Source organism: Pinus tabuliformis, chromosome 7 (assembly GCF_031772625.1).
Source record: "Pinus tabuliformis cultivar Carrire ecotype Pingquan chromosome 7, CPIR1, whole genome shotgun sequence".
In the NCBI taxonomy this organism is placed as follows: domain Eukaryota; kingdom Viridiplantae; phylum Streptophyta; class Pinopsida; order Pinales; family Pinaceae; genus Pinus; species Pinus tabuliformis.
Window position 1 is genome coordinate 1,845,864,511 of NC_142293.1, and position 12,529 is coordinate 1,845,877,039.

At 37.1% G+C, this 12,529-nt stretch overlaps 1 protein-coding gene across 1 annotated transcript in view; it reads left to right on the top strand.

The window, feature by feature from the left end:
- LOC149255805 (phosphoenolpyruvate carboxylase 4-like) overlaps window positions 1–12,529 on the top strand; it is an 82,811-nt gene that overhangs the window by 6,037 nt on the left and 64,245 nt on the right.

Below are 12,529 nucleotides of genomic sequence, written 5' to 3' on the forward strand. Positions count from 1 at the left end.
TCTGACAACATTGATTTACCCCTTAAAGCATACAAAAATCTGCTATTAACAATTCCAATTGGACTATATCTCTTGAGATAAAGAGCAGTAGAAAACCACAATTGATAGGCAAGCATTTTCCATAGTGATTGCTAGAAGTGGTTGAAGAGCATGGGCTCTTGATGCAAAGTGGTGTTGTAGCCAAATATGTTGGAAGAATATTTACTTTTGTAGCCTTAGATCAATGGTTTTAAAAAATGACACTTTTAGAGGAGTCTTGATACAAAGTGATATTGAGTAGCAAACCATAATGTCTTTGAATGTGTTGGAAGAACAGTTTTGTAGCTTTTGGGGGCATTGGTGGTATTGTTGCAGGGAATGGAGAAACCCTTTTGAAAAAATGCTACACTTTAACTAAGATACAATCATGTTGACATTGCGTCATGGGAAAGTCATTAATCAAATCCATTGAAATGGATTTGTATGTTGAAAAGGTATTGGCTATGCCACCGCACATCCAATTTGGAAGGCTTGAATTAGTTCCATATTGATCATTGATGGATACAACAATCACAGACATTCTTTTGTGTGTTTTCCCTCTAGAAAGCGTCGAGTGTTGTGGAGCCAAAAGTGTCCGTATGAGTAGGAATGAGTTTCTTTGAGTGAAACCTCCTATTTATATGCCATGCATCCAATGTTATATATGCAACTAAATCCAAGCCTTCCAAATTGGATGCATGGTATATAAATAGGAGTTTTTGCTCAAAGAAACTCATTCCTACTCATATGGACACTTTTGGCTCCACAACACTTGACACTTTCTAGAGGGAAAACACACAAAAGAATGCCAACCTTTTACTTTCATAATTTGTGTTTATTGGAATAGAGAAGTAAGAGTTGTGCTTGCCTAGGTGCTAAGGCTAGTAGAGGGACCCACAAGACAACCACTTTAACATAATATTAATTTATTAAACTATTTCTGAAGTTATACTTAGGAAAACATTTAAAAATTCTAAGTTAACTTATGATTCAATCTCAATCATTGAGAGTGAAGGAGGAACTTAGGTCAAAATTATAAGAGGAGATAGAGCAAGTGGCCAATTCGAAGAGTGGAGAGAGTATGATTGGCTCAACAAGAGAAGTGTTTTTAGCAATCAACGAGCAAATCAGGGATCGAGTGGCAAGAAGAAAGAGGTCGAATAGCCTCAACCTAACTTAGAACTAGTGCAACTATACAAATGAGTTGCAGTGCGCAAGGAGAAATCGACCTATGCGGCTGTACAATGCACATTTGTGCCCAAAGGAGCAGATCTGCACAAGCATTGAGTAGGGGTTGTCTTGATTTTGATTCATATCAGTTTTTGGGTGGAGTTTGTTGTAGAAGGGAAGAATTCCCTTGCTGTATAAATCTTTGATAAATTTATTATTTGTTGAGCTAGTAGAAAGCACACACAGTTACAGGTTTTCCTCGGAGTTGGGGGTTTCTTGGGTATATCTTGTGTTCTATATGTTGAATGTGTTTGTCTTCAGATTTATTTATTTTCCATTGTGCATTTTAAGTTAGAAACTTAGTGTATTCATAATTTAAGTTACACTCGGGAAATTGCGAATTAGTTACTAGGTTTTGAGGAAATCTAACATGGTATCATAGCATAGCCTCTAATTGAAGACCAAACACAATTTTTATCTTTAGGAGCAGGTGCTATGATTATGAGGGAGTGAGTTCACCAAGTCGATCTGGCTGCTAGGGTTTCTAGGTGTTGAAATTCGAGTGCAAGCTAGAATTTCTGATCTTGATAATGACTTGTGAAGATGTTATTGTTCTTTTTAGCCTTTCTTTATTATTCATCAAGCAATTATCAATTTAACCAATCAAGTACAATGCACAAGAGATAAGAGACACCATAAATTAGGCCAGTGGCCAAGGCAAAATCCACAAGGGGAAAATCCAACAATCCTCTCCTTATAGAATCATTGTCAATTGGAGAAATCCAAGTGACATCTAACCTGATCAGTAGACCAATTATCCAAGTGCCAAGTTAGCCCTCCAAGAACAACAACAACCTTCAACAATCATAAGAAATTTGCCAGAAGTCTTATCGAGGATATGCCATATGTCTGTCCTTAATAGTGCCTTAGAAATTTAATTTAGCTTGTAGTATTTCCTTAGAAACATCATACAAACTACTTCAGGAGTGTCCTTTATTCTACCTTAGATATGCCGAAATTCTGCCTATAGCCTAGCCTCAGTCCTCGTTCTAGTGCCATAGAAAACTCGTCTTTTATCACAGAGAAATATGCCTCATGTAGCTAGTATTTCTTAGAAGAATAATGCCTTAGACCCATACTCAGTCTCAAACCTGAACTTTTGACTTAGGCCCTTTGCTTAAGCCTTAGACCCTTCGCTTAAGCCTCAGAGATATGGTTGATCCGAATCTGCTTGTGGAGAAGAGCGACTAGGCCTATGCGAAAGGACACGACTCTTGAGCAAGCCGACTTGATCCTTGGAGGGCTAACTTGGTAGTTGGGATTTGAACTAAAGACACATAAAAATTGAATTTTATCTTTTCTTTTAAATGCCCAAATGGGCCATGACAAAAATAATTTTTCTTTTGACTCAAATAAATTCTTTTTGACTCTTTACAAGATCATAAAAATATACATTATGAAGACCAAACCTAGTAACAATTTTAACACTCCCTCTTAACTAGGGAGGTATTCACAATGACTAACAACTTTCAAGATGTTCTCAAGTTCTCAATTCTATAAGGATTACCAAGATTAAGATAAGCATCATCATCAATATCATCACCAACATCAATCACATTGACATAACCTAGTTAGTACGCTTGACATATGGCACATATCCATTGTTTGGTAAACAAGCTCTCTCTAGAAAGAGATCAGAGCATAATGCCAAAACAAGCTCACTCTAGAAAGAGATCAAAGCATGATGTTAGGAGGCTCTACAACCTTTAGGACCATTCTCCCTAATCTAAGTCAAAGTGACACAAGGATAACATCCCTAATCATGTCAATATACATTGACACAAAGAGAACGACTTTCCTTTGCTAGACCATTTTCCTATATAGGCCAAAGTGACATAGGGATTACAACCCTAATAAAGTCACTATACAACGACACAGGAAAATGTTTGTCCATCATACCATTCTTCCTAATTCAGGTCAAAGTTACACATGGACTACAACCCTAATTAGGTCACTATACAATGACACAAGAAGAATGTCAGTCCACTGGACCATTCTTCCTATTCAGGCCTATGTACTTGACACAATGATAACCTCCCTAATCAGGTCAAAGTACATGCCATGGGAAGAATGTCACTCCATGTTGCTATTTGATCTTTCAAAGCATTCCGGTCAATGTACTTGACTAAGGGATAACATCCCTAATTTCGGCCAAAGTACATGACATAGGGAGTAACCATATCCATGATGCAATTATCAGTCCCTATTAATAAGATAGGCATTCTCCACAAGCCCGAGCTTGTCCTGGAAGTATGAAAACTTCCTTCTAGAAAGAGGTTTTGGCAGAATATCGACTATCAACTCATTAATGGAGATATACTTGAGCTTCATTGCACCTTTCATCACCATGCATGTTATCATACAATCTAGCAAGTAGTCTCTGAAGCCATACTGCTTCTCAATTTGCGAATCCAACTGCCATATACTCAGCCTCTTCCATACGAGGTGACTTGTTCATTCGAGAAATTAAAGCTAGGCCCAAATTTTGGTAATAAACTCAAGCTAAATTTGGAAATCCTTGCAACTTTACAGGATCCATCATCGCAAATGCTTTTAGGTCACTTTGACTGAGTACTCCCTCTTACACTGACAATCATCATCCAGGAATTTGAGGTCAACTTTCTTTGAGGTCATAACAGGGCTTTCTGATTACTCCCTCTAGAAGCAATACTCTCTCCACAACTGCTCCCTCTGACATGAGTCCTTCAACTTTTGTTAGAGATGAATCATATAGAATCATCGTTGATTCATTCAATCAAGCCCAAAGTGTAAAGTCTTCTTCAATCATGTGGCTTCTTTTCATGCTCTTAACAAACTTGAGGCAACTTTTACAACCGAGGCAAACTTCTTGACATGATCCTCTCCCTCTTTCTAGGAGAACCTTCTCAAATCTTGCTTCCATGTTGCATGCTAGATCTTGACTTTTCTTTGGCACAATTGAGACATACTTCGAACAACTTTCTCCCTTTATCTTGGTGCAATATCCTTCGAGTAGAAATTTTGGAAAATGCTCTTGCTTTGCTTTGTTCTTCCACTTCTTCCGTTTGCTGCCAAAGTCTAGGTAGTCTTTGCCATTAACCTACAATTTTCTTTGAGAGGATATGAAATAATGATTACAACTAAGCAAAGGATACATAGACAAGAAACTAACTAAAAATTAAAGACAATAACAATAGTCTTAATCAAAGAGGAAAGTTATAGAATATTTATCTTTTGAGAAAAATGTGCTCCCTCTTACTCTTGAACTTTTTGCACCTTCATCATCCCTGTCCTTAGCATCAACATAATGTCATATCCTTTTTCTAAAAGCTAGGGTTTCTTCTTTATAGTGGTAACTATCAAAACATAACATAGCGCTCTTCACAATTTGTTGTGTCAATTTAGGCGTTAGTCAAGTCATCTAAAAAGTAAACATTAAGGAGTTGGTTAGCATTTGGTAAGTGGATACCTTTAATTTTCCCTTGTGTTCTTGTTGCCTGAAATAGATAACCACAAACATCAACTACAATTACACAGAGATACAAAACCAATTGGTGGGCCTGTTAGATGGAATGTTGTAGTCAGATAAAATTTGATGGCACATTGTTCACACCGAATTTGGCAAAGGCCCATGATATGGGTGTATCCATGGATAAATGATACATATAACCAAATATCAACCAATCCAATATCTTGAGGATGAAGTCCCTCTCATATCCATGGATAAATGATACATATAACCAAATATCAACCAATCCAATATCTTGAGGATGAAGTCCCTCTCAATTCTATCATAAGCATTATCAAAGTCAATTTTTAAAAGAACAACCTTTTGACTAGTCTCTCTAGCCCACTCACGTCTTCTTTAAAAGTTTTAATATTATCTAAGATAAGGTGGCCCTTAATAAAACATGTTTGCTCCTTGGGAACTATTTGAGCCACCATTTAATTCATTGGGGTCACTGGGTGCCATCCTCCTGTTAAGTTAATTTTAACACATTTAGGGATAAGTTTTATGAGCCCAACATTAACCAACTCCCCCATACTTGCTTCTTTAACAACTTCTTGGCACACTTTAAAGTATGCAAGGCTGACCACATGCAACATTTGCTTGTGAAATTCTATTGGACTTCTCATTCTTGATTTCTTTTATCACTTAACTTACTCTGATTCATCAAGCTCTTTGGGGAACAACTTGATGGACAATATCCATGGCAACATCTAAGAAGGGGTCAAATCCTTCAAAAATGAAAATCCTCAATAATTGATCTTTAAATTTTTGTTAGGTTTCCATCTCATCTTTTGTAAGGTTACCACTAGGGGCTTGTATGTCTAGGATTCTTTTAGATTTGTGTTTATGCTCTGGGTTCTAAAAATCGATTTTGGTAGGAGAATATTCGTCAACCATCTAGTGCATATGCCACCTAGTCCTAACCCCTTTTGCCATATACTCTTCAAACATTTGTGTTTGTGATTTCAACTCATCGACCTCTTGTTGACACAACTCATTAAGGGGGTTCACCTCCATTCTTTTTTAAGCAACTTGAATGTGATTCTAAACTTTGTTATTATCATCCTTTGTGAGTCTTGTTGCTATCTTACCCACCCTTGTAGGAATTTGGTCATGTGGTGAATGGTTGCATCCCATCATGTGATGCAACCAATCTCCCTTGGTAGATTGGGAACCAAAATTTAGACCTTTGTAACCATATTTTGACATTCCCCAAACTCATGGAAAGAGATGTTGAGCTAGAAGGAAGATTGAGCCTCATACAGGGTGAGGAGGGGGAGTGATTAGATACAATAAAAGTTAAGCAACATGCATTAACTCGAATGTTGGTGGAACCCACATGATACGGGCAACTGATAGGTTCTTTGATGTATCTAGTCAACATTAGAGTAGATATATGCTTTGTTGTGAACACACTGATCCAGTTTATGGTGGAGCTAAAGAGGGTTCATTGGATGGTAGATAAGCATGCGCTAAGGTATCTTCGAGGTTCAATGGAATATGGACTCAAGTATGTTAGGTGGAGCCAAGGAGGGTTCATTAGATGGCAGATAAGCATGCGCTAAGGTATCTTCGAGGTTCAATGGAATATGGACTCAAGTATGTTAGGTATGGTGGAGTGCAATTAATACTCTATACAAACTTAGATTGCGCTGGGAGTGCAATGGACAGGAAGAGCACCTTTGGGTGCTGTTTCATTTTGGGTTCAATAGAAAGCAATCATTTGTGTCACTTAGTTCAATAGAGGTAGAGTTGTGAAGCCATTGGGCTTCACAAGATGCTCATAGGATTATCTGGTCTCAAGTTGGATCTGATTATGGTTCACTGTGACAATCAGAGTTGCATCAAACTCTTGGAGTATTTCATGATATGTCCATGCCTATAGAGATCAAATATCATTTCGTCAAAGACAATGTCTAGAGGGGCGCTGTGAAGCTAAAGTATATCTCCATAAATGAGTAGGTGGTAGACATTCTCATGAAGCCCTTAGTGAATGGCAAGTTTGTGTTTTACATAGATAAGCTGGGGGTGTTGCATAACAATTTCCTCGCTAGGAGGGAGTGTTGATGTTTATAGCTTAGGCAGGTGCTTCTACATAGGCTAGATGTCAAGCATGCAAAAGATGTCCAAGCATATAGAGATCAAATATCATTTCATTAGAGACAAGAGTGTAGAGGGTGTTGTGAAGCTTAAGTATATCTCCATAGATGAGCAAGTGGTAGACATTCTCACCAAGCCCTTGGTGAATGGCAAGTTTGTGTTTTACAGAGATAAGCTGAGGGTGGTGTAGAACACCTTCCTCACTAGGTGCTTCTGTAGAGGCTAGGTGTAAAGCACGCAAAAGATGTCAGATTGCATCTTAGGTTCTTTCTCATGAGGAGTAAGTGATTATTATGATTTCTCTCCTAAGTTTAACTTAGGAAAAGTACATTAATCATTTTATCAATTTATGTTGACTTTTAGCCAAATCTCCAAAGATAAATAATTTAATTATATAAGTGAATTAGATCTAATCTCTATTGTTGGATCTCAAGTGAGGCTTAGGATCTAATCTTAGCCATTGATCTCTTGGGAGATTAGGGTTAGGGATTTGGCTTAATGAAATTATAAAAAAGCCCAAGGGAGAGGTGAGAGACACATTGTAATTGAGAGAGCGATTTTCTAAAGGAGTGAGAGACTCGAGGACTAAAGAAAAGGGAAATGTGTGCAATGAGGTAATTTCAGGATGTATTAAATAGGTCAAGGTATTATAGAAGGAGATTGAGTTATTGGAGGAGGTTGAAAGTAATGAGAAGTCGAGTTTTAAAACCCAGGGTTTGCACAAAGGAGGAAGGCTGAATTTCTTAATGCATTATGAGGCCATATAGGTGAAGAAAACGAGGCCGATTTATAGGTGGAGGAGTTGAGCTTTTCAAGGTTGAGATTTTTCAAGTGTGTTGTATTTCCAGTGGGCGAAATTTCTCTAGAGGCTTAAATTCAAAGGGGCCAAAATCCAGGTTCCATATTGTGTTGTATTTTTTTGCGTATTCTCTGTGGGTCAAGGCCCTAATATACTTGAGTTAATAATGCGAAGGAGAATTTGTTGGGCATAATTTTTTTCTATTTCTTGTCGCTGAATTTCTATTTATTTTCGTTGCAAATTTATTTGTGAAGTTAAAATATCGATGTATCTATATACAATTTTTCTGAATTTTATTGATGTTGGAAATACTAAGAGGGTGAACCAATATTTCACTTCAATTAGTTAATTTTTAATCTTCAGAGCATTAATTAATATTAGCATTAGATCAAAACATAAATCAACAACACCATTCAACAACGCATAATATCAAAGACAATAGACACAGGATTTTTAGGTGGAAATCCTTATGGGAGAAGAACTACCAAACGCTTCTAAATATAGGTCTTTAATTTTTCATCAATAGGAATCTCCAACTTCCAAATATATCAACACAAATTGAAAGGATGCTCCAACACCCTAGTTTACCAGCTCCAACTCCAATGCCTTGGTTTACCAACTCCAACCAGAAGGACACTCCAAAACCCTGGCTTACCAACTCCAACCGGAAGGACACTCCAATGCCCTGGTTTACTAGATCCAATTGGAAGGACACTTCAACACCCTGATTTTTCAACTTCAACCAAAATGATGCTCCAACACCCTGCACAGGGTCCAATGCCCTAGCACCACCCTGCCGCCTTGAAGTGTTCTCAGGTTCCAACTTGAAGGAGACTCCAATCTCCTGCCTTGCACCACCTTGCCACCCTACTCAGCAAGCCACTACTTGCCTTGAAGGCTCCGACCTTCAATTCACCATAGCGGACCATGTTTCACAATTTTCAGAGTGGATTCGCTGGTGCTCAATAACAATACAAGAACAAACTACAATATGATCTCTGTTTATTAATCAATATCTACTTCTGCTCAACACGTACATTAATAGCAAAATATTTGCTCATAATAAAACTTTGACAAAATCTATCAGCACCAGGTTTCAATCAAACAAATTTTCCACATTAGCAACATTCATAGCAACAATTGTCTTCAACCCTTTGATCAGCACTCACTTACCATCTGCTGCATACGAGGCAATAGCTCAAAGCAATATATGACAATATTAGGCTTAACAAAGCTTACCACAGCGAACACTCTTATTGCTCAACACAACTATAGCAACATATTTTGACTCATCAAAGGTTCATACATGAAAACCATTGTTTCATACACAACCATAAATAGTTTGGTCCATTAATGCATTAGGATCAATGTACTTTGTCTCCTCAACCATGCAAAAAACTTGCAAATTTCCTCTCTCTCTCTCTCTGTATCATAAAAACCTAGCAACATCATTCTACATTTTTTTCATACAACTCATTCTCTTCTTCTCATGGCATACAAGACAACATTCATCACATGTAGCATCACACCCTTGCATTATCATTATCAATTCCCTCTTTGCCTGCATATAATAGCGTACAATCTTTGATATTTACAACCAAGAAAAACATCTACAATCTTAAGTGTCACTATTGTTTGGTTGAGTCACACATCATCATCTACCCAAACTCATAGACATAGATATCCTTGAAATTGGCCAATCAAATTATAGCAGTAAGAGGTACTTATAATAGCAAGGGCAAAATGAATCTTCTCTGTAATGTAAACATACTTCAGTGACGCGATTAGTGTACACACCCAACGATCTCAAATTGACTACTATAGCAATCAAATCTACTTAAATTAACAACGCAATGCTAGAACATTACCAACACTGCCTTCAACTATGCTCATATATGTCTCTATCGCAGTTGATTTCATGCACATTGTAGAGGTACATGCTGCCAAATTCAGACTTAGAAGCAAGTTCATGACTCAGCCTTAATCATGACATTTATTGGCTTCTGAAAAGATGCTACATGTATACTTTCAAATAAGCCCTAGAACCAATTTGAACGAGTCCTCTGTTCAACCTTTGCAACCAGTGAATGTCATGCCTGAATACTCAACTTAACATAAAATAAAGAATTTGTCTCATACCTCAAGTCCGTTTGATTGTGAAATGTGCCACTGATTTAACATTCAGTTACAACCACTTGTATTAGTTTGGGGTTGGATACTAGTCCTATATAGAGAGCTGAAAGTACACCTGAGATAGTTTCTTGTAACAACAACTTGGGTTCAACCACAATTACTTTATATATATGCCACAGATAGGCGTAGTGCTTTGTAGCCACATGTCACAGAAGTCTTGCCTCGGAATGTAGGAGTACTGTAAACTCAAAATCCCACATAATATAATGCTACACACAATTCAAACTACTTCAAAAAGGAGTGCAAATATATGCCAGAGTGGCCTGTCATAAGAGGGCGAGATGGGCGTCAGGAATCCCTAAAGAACCTTGAGATACTTGTTTGAAAAAGACTTGAGATACTAGCACAATTTATGCCAAAAAATCGACCATGAGCTAGCCCTCAAGTATGTGTGATAAGCCTCTGAAATTGTACAAGAATAGCTTCAAACATAGGGGCCAAAATATCTCAACGAAATGTCTTAGATGCAAATCCACAGAGATGATCCAAATAATCATGAAGTGCCTCAGAATGCATACGGCTACCTCAGAGAAGGCTGAATGGCCCCAGAAACTGCTCACTAACCAACAAAGATCCATAACCAAGAATCATAAAATTAAACCCAAAATGATCTTCAATTTCGACCTCCTCATTTTCTTGGCATCACTATTCCAGACCACAGACCATCCTAAAGAAACTTTACCTTGAAAGCATGAGATTGTTGTTCAAAAGAGAGGGCAAACGAATCCCTTATATAGGGATCGTGGAGGCTTCTAGGAGGGAGCTGACTTAAACAATTGGAGGGAGGTGACCTTAAGATTAGAATTTCAAATTTGAATTTTTTGGACTCAAAATTATCTTCTTCTTGAATGGTTGACTTGACTTGAAGGCCAAAATTAACTAGGGGCCACAAAATAATTTTAAGTAAAATTCCTTTCAGCATTTTGTGAACAAGCTAGGTCCATCATTATTTTTGAAATAAAGATATCGCACATAAACCAATCCAAAACAATTTGCCACATCATCTAACTTTGGGGATTTTGACCACACGAAGGGGGCACCAACTTTGACTGAGCATATCTCCTCAACTGTGAGGATTTACAAAGCATGCCACATATCGTTGGGATCGACACGACCAGGACAATCATCTTATGATATACTCACTAGCAATTTCACTGATCTGCTTAACCAAAATCTTCGTCAAATGCGGGGTATCATTTGGGCTTCTAGGACATCTTGATCATTGGAGCTTCAATCAATGCAATCTAGGTGATTATTAAGAGTGTTCAAGGACCGATGTTGGCATCAATGACAACACCATTAAACAATTGAGCACACTAATTTTTGGGCATAAAATAATTGTTGAAGATAAATAAATCAGACTTGGTATTAAAAGTTAACATATAGAACATGGAGTACTTTAATGAGGTCAATGATTGAGACTTAGTAGGTCATTTTTGTAGCATTGTTTTATTTATTAATGCCTATTGAAGAGAAGTGATGGTGAGAAGGTCCATTTTTAACTCTATGTAGAAGCAAAGTCATTGAAAGAGTTTCAACTTTAGAATCTCATTAGTGTAAGTTTGATGCAAGAGCATCCATGGATAGACTATGCCCCTAGATAGACTATGTAGGAGTGTCAGCCATCACAAGGTAAGAAAGCATGATTGAAAGTGCAAAAAAGGAAGTACAACAAAGGGAAGCATTTTAGAAAAGCACATAATGGAAGACTGAGAAAGCAAGCATGAATGGAAGTGTGTGACATTGAAAGATGGAGAAACATGGATGTTGTCAACAAGTAGCGAATTGTTGAGAAGAGTGCAAGAATGTGAAAAACATAGTTGAAGAGAAGTGTTTGTGGATTAGTGTGACAATGAGACATGAGTGCATATGGTGAATGTGATAATAAAAGACTTTTATGAATAATATGTTCATTAATGATAAAACATCCACCACAAATAAGTGATGATAAGAGTGCAAGAATGTGAAAAACATAGTTGAAGAGAAGTGTTTGTGGATTAGTGTGACAATGATACATGAGTGCATATGGTGATTGTGATAATAAAAGACTTTTATGAATAATATGTTCATTAATGATAAAACATCCAATACAAATAAGTGAAGGGATGGCAAAACTCTTATCTTCACACAACATGTCTTAATTAATGTTTTAAAAGTTGGACTTGGACTTGGAATTAGTTGAGGGTTTAGTCAGAGTCAGATTGAAATTGGATTAGCTTATAATAAATAAACCATTTTACTAAAAATTACATTAAATTTGAAAAATTCAATGAAAAAAATATCTTCATGTACATAATGTAAATTGAAAATTCCAAACTATTAGAGACTCGTTCTCAAACTGGATTATATGCTTCAAAATTTTTATCCCCCAAGACTGCCTCCATAAGTCATGTACAAGACTTGCATGTTAAAACTCTTAGAGACTTGTTCTCAAATTGGACTATCTGCTTAAGTGAATTTATCTCCCAAGATAGCCTCCATAGCTCATGTAGAAGACTTTTATGTTAATGACATTTTTGAATTATCTTCTCGACTCTCCATTGTTATGAGTCTACATGCTGTTGTAGAAATGACTATTTCATAACAACTCTGTAAAACCCTATCTAGGGAAGATAGAGAAAACCCTAGCTTACACCAAGGAGATCTGACAAGTATGCATCACACATGCATGTCATCCAAGGAAAGACGACTCCCCTTTT